We start from the raw sequence: 14,796 nt of genomic DNA, 5'->3' as shown, positions 1-14,796 counted from the left end.
AGGTAAAGGCAAGGTACCTTCGCACAAATGATGATGTCGAGATGACGACCATGGGATCCGATGTACACAACACAAGCGAGATAGAGGGGTAGGATCGAACGTACAAAGACGGTTAACACCATGAGAATGAAGGAGAAGAAACAGGATGTAGACAACAAGTTTTGATACGAAGGAATGAAGAAAGGAACATGCGTGGAAATGAGTGGAGAAGACGAAGTCCACCTGCTAGGACCTAAACTCGAATACCCGCAACTTCATTCCAGTTAAGCAACCCTATACCCAGTTTGGCCTAGTAACCAGATACCCAACACAGCAACCAGATACCCACCAACAACCAGTCCAGTAGTCTAGTTCCTCTATGGTTTGCCCAAAATCCCACATTCAAGCCAAAATACACAAAACACAGCCCAACCCACAGATCCACTACACAGACCTGCGCGCCCACATGAACATTCGAGACCCGCGCCTCGAACCACTTTGCAACCTTCTCATATATCAATGTCCTTCGGCGACAAAGTCACGGTTGCATACATCGGCTCCTTCGGCTCGGCATCTCGGAGTCCTAGGCTCAAAAATTGAGTATTAGGCTCAGTTTGACATTTTGACATCGTCCTTTACGTTTAATGCCCTTCCGTAGCTTATTTTTACTCTTGTAGAAATATTTAAGGCCAGTATAATGTCTTATATGTGAAGTTAAAGTTAAATTAGATTAGAAATGTAAATTACTAACGAAGCGAGATGGACGTTTTAATAGGAAACAATTCCTCATGACACTTGGAGTAATTTCGAGAGAAAAAATTCAAACGTACTTGAGTTTAGAGAAAATGTCGGCCAAGACCAACCAAGTAAGTGGCCTTACTATCGACTAAGTCGGACGACTTGATTTATGTATGACGACACATGCCCAGTGGTCCTTGCACGTGTCATTAATGCTTTATATTTTATGAGGTGTTGACTATGACTATGTTATTTGACGATGCTATCTGATGTTATATTATGTTATATGATGATGTTACATGATGACGTTACATTATGACGTTGTATCGTGACGAAATGATGATGATGATGCATGATAACATGACGATGTAAGATGGAAGATTATAAGATTGATTAATATGACATTATTCCATATTAAGACGTGGTGCATGTATTAAATGCCATGATGCACTATGAGACTGAGTTTTTTTAAGATACAACCCTAGCCAATGTTAATGATGATGAACGTATGAAGGCCAAGGCATGCATATTAATTAGATGTGAAGTGTATATAGGGTTGTGTCATAAAAATGTTCTAAAGATGAAAAACCCTAGGGACCTCATGCATTTTTTGTGTACATATACATCAAGTTACTTCTCATTTATGATGATGAGTACGGATGCGTACACTACAATGATGATCATCATCATGCCTTGCATGATACTCAGGGGTCTTCTGACCTCCAAACATCGCTACAGACAGTTAGCTCGACTATCATGGGTCTATAGGGTGCGAACCGTCTAGAGATCCATGCTCACACGTGTGAGTTGTGTGTAGGGAAGTACTACACATCAAATTTTTTCTGGACTGGAGGACACCCTTATGATATTTTTAACAAAAGGTTCCTAAGATCATTAGTTGCATGTGTTTGCATTCCCTAGCCTCAGTAGTGTGTCACTTATGAGTATTTCTTAAAATACTCAAGCCTTGTGCTACTTCTATTTCAGGTAAGGGCAAGACTCCCCTGTACAGCTGACGACGACATCACAAATAGAGATAATGACACGTGCATAGAATAGCAGTATTTTATTTTGCTATGCATAGGTTAGTATAGGGCATTTTTACTTTATGTTGTTTTAAAGATGCTTTCGAACGAGTAAGTCCATGACAGTATTTTAAGATGAAGTTTGTGTTTTAAGATGAAGTTTAAATGTTTAATTTCGTATAAGAGCATAGGATATGATGACGGTAGCAACTTTAGGCTAATAGAAATCTAGGGTCGTTACCGTTGGTAACAAAGCTCTAGGTTATAGATTCGATAGACTTGTCTACGAGATAGGCTTAGCACGTTCCATGGTTTCACCATCGATGTCCCGTCACCGTCAGGTATGTCTTGTATAAGATAAGATAAAGAAATGCCTTTAATTACATGTACTTTTTTGGTTTACTAATATTGAATGTAATTTAGTATCAAATATGTTGAACTCTAATGATATGATTTATGGTAGCATTATGTTCCACCTAGTTGTATTATTATGAATATGTCAGGTTTGCTAAATTATATGTTGTGATTATATGTGATATGGTGTAATTTATGTTAGCGAGATATAGACTTAAGAAAAATTATATATTGGTTTTAGAATCCTGCCACATAAGGACACTGAAGAGGACGATGAGGAAGGAGATGACCCTATATTAGAGGTAGAGGAAGAGGTGGAGGTGAAGATAGCCCACCTCGTCAAGGTTTAGGGACTAGGACGGACGCACCTTAAGTTGTGCTACCTCAGGTTGCACAGTTCCAGTAGCACTGATAGCTAAAATAAATCCCACTACAAGCCTGATGTGAGAATCGTTTCAGGCAATACGATGATGCCCACTCAACAAGCCAATAGGGTGTGGAAAGGGGAATGAAGCCAACAAGCCAATAGGCCATTCTACTTGCTTATTGTTATAAGTAAGAATTACTATTTCCATGGTTGTGATGCCTACGGTGTGACGCCTTTTAGGGAACCAAAAGTAAAACAACTAGAACTTATTTTTGAACGTGGACAATATCATACTATTATGGAGGTCCGTGATTTCTAATCATCAAGCATTCTCGAAGAGATTTCATGGGAAATTTTATCTATCCTTTTCTATTGAATCAAAACCCTTGAATTGAGTTATAATGTTTTAGTCATTTTTCTTTTCTATTAAATCAAAACCCTTATAGTGAATTATAATTTTTTAGTTCATTTTCGGGGTATCTTTGAGTTTTCTAACATTGTTACTTAGTCTTAATCAAGCATTCTCGATGAGATTTCATAGGTAATATTATCGTCCAACCTTTTCTATTGGCCAAAACCCTTGAATTGAGTTATAATGTTTTAGTAATTTTTAGGGATAGCTTCGGGTCGTTGAAATAAAATGTAGATGAAACTTTGAGCCAAATTGTTTTTAGGTATCCCTTTTAAGGTGTTTGAAGTATATTGACCGTACCTATATTACTCTCTAAGTGTTAAACCTAAATTGAAGCTTACTTTTTGTTTGGGCATACCCCAAATGTGTTGGGTTTTATGTCCTAAAACTCATAGTTTGTAAACAAAAACATATTTTGTTTTCAATAAAGTTATTATTGATGTTTATTCAGTAAAGATTGTTATGATCATTAATCGAAATCCAATAAACTAAGAACATTCTGGCTATAGTATGATTACTTGAACTATATGTAGAGACATAAGAGTGAATCAAGTGAAAGTATATAGTCAAAATGATCTATAGTACCGGGATAAGGCTGAGTACCTTATTCTGGGGCACTATGGATGCGGTCCACTCTTGTATATGATATAAACAACGTGATCACTAAATTGTACATGTGGAGACATGTGAGTAGGGGCGTCCTATGCAATGAGTATTGCATAAGATCGAACCATGAAGAAAACCACTCTCACTTTATAATGTCGTTTACTGTTGAGACTGATTTTTTCATTTGATGACCTAGGTAACTCGATCTTAATCCTGAGCTAACTACGAGCTCCTGTTTATTCGAAATTATCCTTAGATTTGTATGAATGAGAGTGGCCCGAGTTCGCTGACTCAATAAGCCTCCAATTTCAGGGGTAAGACTGGGTGAATAGCTGGGGACATATGGTGTATGATGGAATTCACTTCTACCCGCTTTTAGGTATAGTAGAGAGGTTGTTCCCTTAAATACTGACTCCAAGTCTTGAACATGGGGCCCCACCCTCTCATTGGCCCGAGAGGGATTCGGTTTGGTGGTTGGACCACAAACCAATTGTTCATTAGAGGATCAGTGGGACTTAAGAAACAAAGAGTAAGTTTAGGGGTAAACCGGTAAATTGACCCAGCTCTAGTTACGAACAACCTGTGAAGGATCGACTTACTAAACATGGTTATATCAAATGGACAGAAATATATCTATAGTGAGGGAAGTGCAACTACTAGGCTACAATGGAGTGTCCTAGTAGTTAACGAATGTTGGTTAACAAGGTTAATGAGTTTAGCCGATTAATCTCGGATCATTGGAGCCCATGATCTATAGGTCCATTAGGTCCCTTTGCTAGCTCATATCGGACTAAACCTTAGAACAGTGTGACGAGTGAGTTCAAAGTGTTCGAATTCAAATTAAGGAATACACGTTAAATATATACGTATATTTAACTTCATTTTGTTTTAATTATGAATTGAACAAAAAGAGAGAATTTGAGATATTAAATAAGATTTAAATATTTTAATTATGAATAGTGATTGATAATCAATATGTGCCGGAATTGATTGGAATTGGCATTTTATTTAATGTTAAATATTAATTAAATTTTTTAATTAATCATTTATATTATTTGATTTGAAATTAATTATTTAAATTAATTGTTGAATTAAAATAAAGAAAGTCAATGTTTATTCACCTAATAGAAAAATCCATGTTTGAGTTTGTAGAATATTGAGTGTCAATATATGGTTTAACCAAACTTGCATGTTTGCCAAATAAACCCCACAAATTTGAGTAGAATTTTGAGTGTCAAAATTTGGTTCACTCAAACTTGCATGCTTGCCACGTGATCATACAAATTTGAGCCGAATTTTGAGTGTCAAAATTCCACTCAAATTTGTGGGATTATGTGGCAAGCATGCAAGTTGGTAATCTCAAATTTGCATGAACATGCAAATATGACTCTATAAATAGAGTGATCAAGGTACATGTAAATTCTTCTTGAAAAACTTTGAGAAAATCTCTCAAAACTCTCTCTTTACAAATACTAAATTCCTATCAAGTTTCAACACTCATCGGATTCCACAATCCCGTTCTAAGGCCGAAGAATCGTAGGGAAGACATTAGTGGTGGTTCGAAACCGTTCGTGAGGAAAAGGAAATTTGAACTACAAAAGGTTAGTATTCAAACTCATTGAGTTTTAATGCTTTTGAACTGCTAGCTAATTTACTATAATTGATGTACTTAGAGTGCCTAAGATCCAAATTGGTTCGACACGTGTTATAGTAACATCATCAAAATGAACCTTAACTGAACACATAATTTTTGAACAAAGGAAACAAAAAATATTTAAAAAGAGAGAACCCAAAAAGTAGCAAGTTCCCTCAAACACTACAAATGGATAGCCATTCACCGTGAAAAAAACACAAAAAATGGAAGAATGAAGGAGTAGGGAAGCAAATGGGGAAGAAGAAATATAAGGGAGATGGGGGGCTTTGGAGGATTCAAAGGTAGATTATGGCGGGCAAAAATATCTCTAAATGCACTAAATTTTGTCACGTAGCCTACATTGACTAACAAAATAAGCAAGCGTCGAAAAATCTATCAATGTCTTTGGATGCTTGTCAATTTAGTTGACCTTGTCCATAAAATTTTTTTCTTTTAGAGAGATATTTCTTCTAACCATGGTAAATCAAATATTGATTCTCATCTTTACTGCATTTCCATTTATCGCCAAACAAATTATTGAAAAATTTAGAATATGAGTATTGTAGTTTACTAATTCTCGTAAAGTTCCTGACCGACGCAGTGTGTGCTAAGTTAGGAACAATGAGCATTCCAGACCTTTGGTATATATGATGTTACATGCTACTAAAGAAATTAGTAGACGGATCGTAATTGATTGAGATTGAGTCTTACGTACGAGTCCTAAAATTCTAAATAACCATATAGAAGTAACCTCAGCGAGAGGTAGTTGAAATACCTCGCTAACTTACAAATGATCCAAGTAAAAGAAACTAGGAATTAATGGACAATAAAACTTAAGAACAACTAGAAAGAAAAGTAATAAACTTGTGAATAAATTACTTATCAAGATTATTTTAACTTTTTTGGCCATATAAGTAGTTGCAGGTCAATCGAGGACGAGACCAGCAGGTCGAGACAACAAGGAATTCTTTTCTGAGTCTGTTTTAAGTACATGTGCTTTTGTTGTTGAAAACTTAGTTGGATTATTTTGTGTTGTAAAATATACTTGATTCACATGTTTTACTTGTCATGTATGAAATTTTTTGTTTTCTAACCAATTTTTGAAGTAAAATATCTATGTTAGTGGTAACTCATGTGAATCGAGCAGTCGATGAACAAGTGTTATAGAAGCATTGCTCGAAAACTATGCGGAAAACAGCGGGGATCGTCCCAAGGCATTCAGTCGTGTCTGTTTATTTTGAATTTCTACATTTAGTTTTTAATTGTTTGTTGACTATTGGTTAAGGTAAGAAGAGCTGCTCGAGAACTATGTGGTCACAGAGGGTGTCGTCCCAAGGAATCCAGTTGTTTGTTTATTTTAAATTTCTACATTTCTTTTTTAGTTGTTTGTTGGTGGTCGGTCGAGGTAAGAAGCTGCAACACCTCAAAAATGAAGCAAAGCCACACATGTAAGACCGAAAAGATCCAATAAAGAAATTAAGAGGATTAAGCAAGGAAGGGTCTTAAGCAAGTAATTTCTATACTCTAATTGAGTAACGGTAAGGAATAAGGCCTTTGGAGAAGTATTGGGAATGAAAACCTAAGCGAAAAGGACGAAAAGGTCACTTTCCAATTTTGAAGGAAATTTTCGGATATTTAATTTCTTATCTAGAGGGAATTTCAAGATGCTCAAGGACGGAAAAACTGACCAACAAGAGATAAGAAATTTTTAGGAAAATTATGAATTTTTCGGAAAAAATAATAATAAAATATTTTGAAAGTGGCAAATTACCAAATTACCTTGATGATATGGATAATTACGAAAGTGCCATTCTGCTGAAAATAAAAACCTCTGCATGGGTCATCTGCACAAAGTCCTTCGAATCTCAAAACGGTGTCGTTGGATTTTCTCCAAATTTGGATACAATCTAGAACGTTCAAAGATCATCAAATCAAACTGTCGGAATTCGAACTCAAAGTTGGTAGCTCGCTGATCGGAGAGGATATTTCCGACGAATTATTCAGAAAATTCTAAATCACGACGATTCTGGAGCTCTCAATGTCAGTGGAAGCTTCACCTATAAAGTCTAAAGTTGGGGCAAAGTTTTAAGACAAGAATCGAGTGATGAGAATTCCTAAAACTCGAGTTTGAAGCTCTTAGATTATGGATTTTTCTTTCTCGAATTTCTTCCAAATTCGAGGGCTATGGTTAATCATTTTCCTTCCTACCAACTCATACATATTTCATATGGGATTTACAACAAGTTTCATGAAGGAATCAGGCAATGAAAAGTTTTATAATCGGCTGCCCAATAAAAGATTGCTAGATATACTCCGGCGAGAAACATGTTTTTCGATGAACTTTGGAAGGCTATAACTTGTGCTACAGACCACAAAAAGGTATGAACTTGGTCTTTACTTCTTGTTTGAAACTTCATTTAAAGGTTTCGTAGAGCAATTGAATCCATTAGATGTCTATATATAGCTGTAAAAAGATAAAACCAGAGGGGTCTGATAAGAAAAAATCGAGATTTTTCTAGCTACCAATGAAGAAGATGAACTCCAAAGTCAAAGGTCAAACTTTGACCAATAAAGTCAAAGATAGGTATATGTTGACCTTCCCTCAGTTTTCTCAATTTTAACCTCCTTCCTGATAGGTTCTTACGAAAATCTTTATGGTTCCAAAAACTAGACAAACAAAGGAGTATGTGGAAGGAAATTTGAGATAATTTGGATACTAGAAGCTCAAGAACAAAAATTCCAAATGTCGACGACGAAGTAAGTAGTGATCTTGGACGTTTTGTTAAAAAATACTTGTAGGAATCCATTGAATTTTCTATATGAACACTAAAATAAGTATGAGTTTAGGATATATGAAAGAAAAAGAAAAAGAACTGTGAGTTAACGCCCTAAACTTATCAAAATGCTCAAGATTTAAGTAACGTTAAAATAACCCACTAAATGAACTCCTAGGACGACTTATGAAAATTTGAAAGCTATTGGAACACGTTAAGTAAAAAAACCAAGAATTATGGGTAAAATGACCAAAATGCCCCTAGGACGACTTATGAAAATCTAAGGTCTATACGTGCTCCAAATGGTTTCGTACTTCTTATAAGGTCTATTATGAAGGACATGAAGATATGTTTGAGGTTTCAAGTTGATTGGAGCAAGTTTGGAACCTAAACCAAGTTAGGACCCAAGAAACACCTAAAGCAAACATCACAAGAATCACAAGAATCAAGACTCTTCTAGAATCCTCTAAAGAACTCCTTAGGAATCTATGACCTTCTAGAACAACTCATGCTAAGATTGGTTCATATGGTTACAAATGCAAGTTACAACTTATGCCTCATGGAATTACAAACCTTAGAAACTTACAAGATTGAGAACCAAGAACAACACCACACAAGCTTTACAACTACCTAAGTAAGAAGATGCAAGGTACCACTCAAGGATAAGGGATCATGGTCCTCAGACACAAAAAGTCTAATCATGTCCAAAGTGACCTATGACATCCCACCAAGCAATGCTTTTTTAGGCCCAAGATTTCTTCTTCTAGATGGGATGCTCTGCACCATGTTTCCTTTGCAGAATATCATGATTGGCCTCATTTCTCTCACCTAGAAGAGATGCCTTGCACCATGTTACGGGTACCCAAAAGATTTGTAGGATGTCATGTTCATGTATGCAACGACCACATGACCTTTATCGTTTATCATGAGGAGTAGTCAGGGCCATGATGAAACAAGAATATAGTAAGTTACCCTGGCCAAGAATAAAAAACTCCTAAGTCATCCCACGGTACAACGTGCTCATGATTTAGACTACGCTGCTTGGAACGCATGAAGCCTTGAGCTTAGGGTTTCAGACTGTATCATAGGGAAAGCCCTTGATGCAGAATTAGACTACATCTCTTGGAACTTAAGAAGTCTTGGATGTTGGTTTTCAGACTATGCCACTTGGAATGCATGAAGCCTTGGGCATAGGTTAGCAGACGATATCGTAGGGCAAGCCCTAAGATGCGGGTTAAGACTATATCGCTTGGAACTCATGAAGACATGAACGTAGGTTAAGATTGTATCGCTTAGAAGGCATAAAGCCTTGGCACAGGATTGTTAGATGCATAGCTAGTGCCATAAATCCTAGGGGGAGTGTCTTGGAGAATGAATCAAGAACAGAATAAGAACAAAGAAAGTATCAGGAACAAGAGAAAGATCAAGGTCTAGAACATGGATAAAGATCAAAGTTCTAAGGACAAGAACCAAGAACCATGTACTAAGGCCCTTAAAGAATAACCAACATTTCATAATCCAGGGACCAAGGTCCTCAAGATAATCAAGATAAGAACCCCAACTCAAGAACAAGAACTGGAGAACTTAAGTACTTACAACAATAACAAGAACAAGACCAAGACAACAACAAAGAATGTGGTACCCTAGAATATTAAGGACACCATTAAGAGCCTACAAGTAAGCTACTTACAGAGTCTGTCTTATTCTTTATTCTCCATTTGTTTTAGGTAATAAGGAGTTGGTCGAGGTCAAGAGCGGACTCTGAAGCAAGTGTCATAGACAAACCTCACTCGTTGTCCTCAACCCATTTGCTTTAAAATGTTTTGTGCCCGTTCCTTATTTTGTGTTTTAACTAGTATGTTGTGTTTTAAATACTCATGTATAAATTTTATTTTGATATTATGTAAATATAATTTTTTAAATTCTTTTGTTTATTTCACGAAAAATTTACCCGTCTTTTAGAACCATCGCGACAGCCTAATCCTTACAGAGTGGTATTAGAGCCCAAGGTTTCTCTATGGCCTAGCTTAGGAGGACTCCCTACCGAGACCAAGTAAGTATGCCTTTAAACTCTTATCTAGCAATTTGACAGACTTATCGTTTAATAAAAAATGAAAAGTGGAGAGATTAAACTAGCAATTTGACAAAGTGAGAATATAAGATTAATACTAATACTTGTGTGTGTTTTGTATGCCTACTCCAAGTAATTTATTAAGTTAAACACTTGTGATATGGACTCTGAAATGTGTATTAAGAACAAGTATCAAAGAAACAAAGAATGAACAAAAGAAAACTTACCCTAGTAGTTAATATAAAGTTGTCGAAAGTGGGATTTGAACCCACACCCTTTCACGAGGACCAAAACATAAGTATGGGGCCTTAGACCACTCGGCCATCCTAACTATTTATTTTGAGATCTAACATTGGTTGAAGAGGGGAATGAAGCATTCCTTATAAGGATGTGGAAAGCTCTCCCTAATAGATGCGTTTTAAAACTTTTAGACATACAACGATAAGTAATAGGAAAAAAAAAACAATATCTGCTAGCAATTGGAGAGCGGAACCAAGCATTTTCTTTAAGGTTGTGGTTACCTCATCCTAGTAGACATATTTTAAAATCGTGAGGCTGATGGTGATACGTAATTAGCCAAAGTAGACAATATCTGATAGAGGTGGGCTTGGTTTGTAACAAATTGTATCAGAGCTCGTCATCGGGTGGTGTGCCAACAAGATTACTGGGAATACAAGGGGGTGGATTGTGAAATCCCACATCGGTTGGGAGGGGATGAAACATTTGTTATAAGCATGTGAAAATCTCTCACTATTAGAAGCATTTTAAAATCGTGCGGTTGACGACGATATGTAACGAGCAAAAGTAGACAATATCTAGATTAATACTCATAATTTGTTGGAATAGTTCAGTTGGTTAGAGCGTATGATTGTTAACGATAAGGTTGGAGAGATTCAAGCTCTCTTTTTAGCAATGGTAATGAATCATTCCATTTTAGTATGTGGAAAAATTTAACCCTTCAACCAAAGTGGACAATGTCATATAATTATGGAGGTTCGTTATTCCTAACATTGTTACATAGTCTTAATCTAGCATCCTTAATGATAATGTTGAGTTATTTTTAGGGGTCCCTTCGATACAAAAAACATAATGTAAAAAATATTTTCGCATAAAACAGTTACATCATGCATATTCTAGTGACTCTAGGTCCCTAGAAAACTAAGGTCGTTACATATAATCTACACCTGAACTTTCTATAACATAATGAAAAACCCGTGGCAACTTGCTCGACCAAGGATTCGATTACTGCCTACAAGTAGGTCACTTATTTAGTTGCACTATATATTACTTTTCCATTTTTGGGGATCACTAATTGTTAGTTAAGGTCACAGAGTAGGGTTGTCTCGAGCCATCAGTTCTATGTGTTACGAGTTGTTGTCCTTAGTTTTCAAATATTGTTCCAATTTTTATCAATTTTTTTCTTTGTCACGTCAGTTCTATGTGTTACGAGTAGTTGTCCTTATTTTTCGAATCTAGTAAAAATTTTATCAATTTTTTTCTTTGTTAGTACATGGCATGACAAATGATTTGAAGCCTTGAAAATAGAGTTATTATAGTTGTGCTTTGAAGTTTTTAAAATTGAGTTATTACGTTCTGCCCTATTTAGCTTATCTAAGCTATTCTTGGCCATTGGTGTCATGTAGTTTAACTCTTCTATGGATACCAGAAATCAGACCATTTCCCCTACTATCTATTCAAGTTCCAATGGGTGAGTTGGCGAATATGCAATATATGACTATATGACATATGACTCCGGAAAGATCAGATGACTGATGACTTGCCACTTGAGAATAGTTGACGAATATCTAACAAGAAGACTAAAACCTACGAAAGAAAAAAAAATACAAAAAAAATACAAAAACAAAAGCTTGGAGAATTAGTTAATTTCTTTGATTCAAGAGGTTTTTTTGCTTCAACTAAATTTTGGTTGGGTTGAGGATTAGGGTTGGCTGATCAATTTGGTATCAGAGCCTAGGTTGCATCTATGTGGCCTATTATAGAATTTATTTTATCTCTTGTTTATTGGTTTATGTTTTTCTTTTTTTCAAATCTGTCCATTTATTTCTCGCTGCCATTTCCATCCTTTTCATCATCTTTTGACCTTGTTCTTATTTTCTTTTTGAAGATCATATTTAGACGTTGAAAAAAAAAACAAAAAAAGAAATCCTTATCATATTTGTTCATTATAAACCTTATCATATTTGTTCATTATAAATGGTCCTTACCATTTATTTTAGACCGTTTATATTTTTATTTCAAGATTAAATAATCTTCTATTCATATTCTTTCTTATTCCATCTAAATATGGAATATTTGTGTTTGATATTATTTTTCTCTCGTCATTTAGACTTGAAGATAACTTCTAAATTTTACAGTATTTTTTAAGAAGGAAAGTTAGTTCTTCTCAAATCTACACCTCCATTCTCTTTGGAATTCTTTTTTCTTCAATATGCAATTCAATCCAAAAATATATTTGTGCCCTTCTTTCTTTGTTTATTTTTTGTTTTTATTTTGCTGTTATTTCATAATCAACTTATCATGATTTCATTGAATAGCGTACTATTATTAGACTTGTTTTATCCATGTATTAGCCTACCTTGATCATAATTTAGTAACTTTCCCAAATAGCCTACTTTGTGTGTAATAAACACGAGTGTCCCTGAGTGTAAAATTAGTGAGTCGTGTACGTGAGATCCTAAACTGATTTAACTATTGTTTGTACAATCATGAACCAAGACAAAGGAAATGGAGGGGAGATCAATGAAGCTAGGTGGAGAGAAACACAAGTCAGAACTATTACTTGTTTAAATCAAGTTCTTAGTACACGACAAACAGGATGGAGTAAATTGAAATAGCCTTAGATAATCTTCAAGGAAGGAAAGTACTCTCAAATGAAGAAATTGAAAATGAAGAAGATGACAATGTCATTCTTTTTATGGGAGATCTAAGAAGATGACATAGTCCTACGGGTGGGCGAGAAAGAGTCAGAACAAGGGGTAGAGAAATTTTAGCACCAAAAAGGATTTAGAGGGAGTAGGAACACAGAGGAGAAGAAAGAGGAGTTGGGGGTAAAGCTTAAAATTTAACTTTTTATGGGAGATCTAATCCGGAGGAGTATTTGCAATATGAGAGTAAAATTGAGAATGTTTTCGATTGCAACAATTTCGGTGAAGAAAGAAAATTGAAGCTTGTTGTGGCTGAATTTTGTGATTACGCTAATATATGGTGGACATCTTTGAAAATAGAGTGGAGGAGAAATTATGAAGAGCCAATTGAAACGTTGAGGAATTGAAGACATTAATGAGAAAAAGTTACATTCCGAAGCATTATTCTCGAGTACTCAAGCAAAAACACTAGATTCTGCTATAAGGATCGAAAAGTATTGAAGAATATTACACAGAAATGGAGGTCCTTATGAATAGAGCATGCATTCATAAAGACGAAGATGATACAATGGCTAGATTCCTCGGTGGGATGAACTGAAAACTTGTTCACTAAGTGGATAGGCAAGCATACTTTGATATACAAAAATTGTTACACCTTGCTATTAAAATCGTAGGGCAACTAGCTTGGGAGAAGGAGAACTCCAAGAGGTATGCTATTTCTAAGTCTATTACTTACAACGCTTGGAAAAAAAAAATGCAAACATTGAAAGGATAAATTTCAATGTTAGAAGCAAGTATGAGATTGAAAAAAAGAACAAAGATGAGACATCCAAGGGTAAAGAGGAAGTGGAGGAATACAAGGTCATATTAGTCGTGATTGTCCTAACAATTGAGTCATGATCATAAAGAATGGACAAGTTGTCTCACATAGTAAGGAAAGTGATCAAGATGAGCTAGTTGAAGAAGAAATCCAAGAGAATGAGGAGAAATTGAAAGCTTAAAAATTGTGAAAAGAATAATGAAATTGAAAAAAAAAATGAAAGAAAGTGAGTTGTTTGGCTAGAGTTGGAGAGGTTAGAAGCCGAATGTTTTCATAAAAATCATCTTTATACTTGTGTACAAGTAAGGATGTTTGGTCTCTAACGATAACAATTTTTATTTGCCCTCTATGTTTCAATCTCTTTTACAAGAATTTGAAAATGTGTTCCAAGATGAAGTACCTAAAGGACTACCTCTCATTAGAGATATTGAACATAAAATAGATTTTATAACGGGTGCAATCATTCCTAATAGGCTAGCTTATAGAGAAAACCCAACTAAAACTAAAGAAATTCAGAGGCAAGTTGGGGAGCTCATGGAGAAGGACTATATACGAGAGAGTTTGAGTCCATGTTTTGTACCAGTCTTATTGATGCTAAAGAAAGATGGAACGTGGCATATGTGCGTGGATTCTAGAGCCATCAACAAAATCACTGTAAAGTATCGACGTTCTATTCATAGGCTAGACCATATGCTTGATGAATTGCATGGTTCATATCTATTTACAAAGATTGATTTGAAATATGGATATCATTAAATTAGAAGGCATATAGAAGATGAATGGAAAAGAGCTTTCAAGACTAAGGTTGGATTGTATGAATGACTTGTTATGCCTTCTGGGTTAACTAATGCTCCTAGTACATTCATGCGCTTAATGCATCACATTTTGAGAGAATATTTAGAAAAGCATGTTGTTGTACATTTTGATGATACTTTAATTTATTCAAAGACTTTGTATGAGCATGTGAAGCATGTTAGGTAAGTTTTAATTATGCTTAGGAAAGAGAAACTTTATGCTAATTTTAATAAGGGTAGATTTTGCATGGAAAAAGTTAACTTTCTTGGCTTCATAGTTGGTAAAAATGGAGTACAAGTAACTTCTTGCTATGAAGATTAAGGAATCCTTAATTTGA

This window comes from Cucurbita moschata, unplaced genomic scaffold (assembly GCF_002738365.1).
Source record: "Cucurbita moschata cultivar Rifu unplaced genomic scaffold, Cmos_1.0 Cmo_Scf00046, whole genome shotgun sequence".
Classification (NCBI taxonomy): Eukaryota; Viridiplantae; Streptophyta; class Magnoliopsida; order Cucurbitales; family Cucurbitaceae; genus Cucurbita; species Cucurbita moschata.
The sequence above is the reverse complement of the archived record's forward strand: the minus strand, read 5'-3'. Positions refer to the sequence as shown.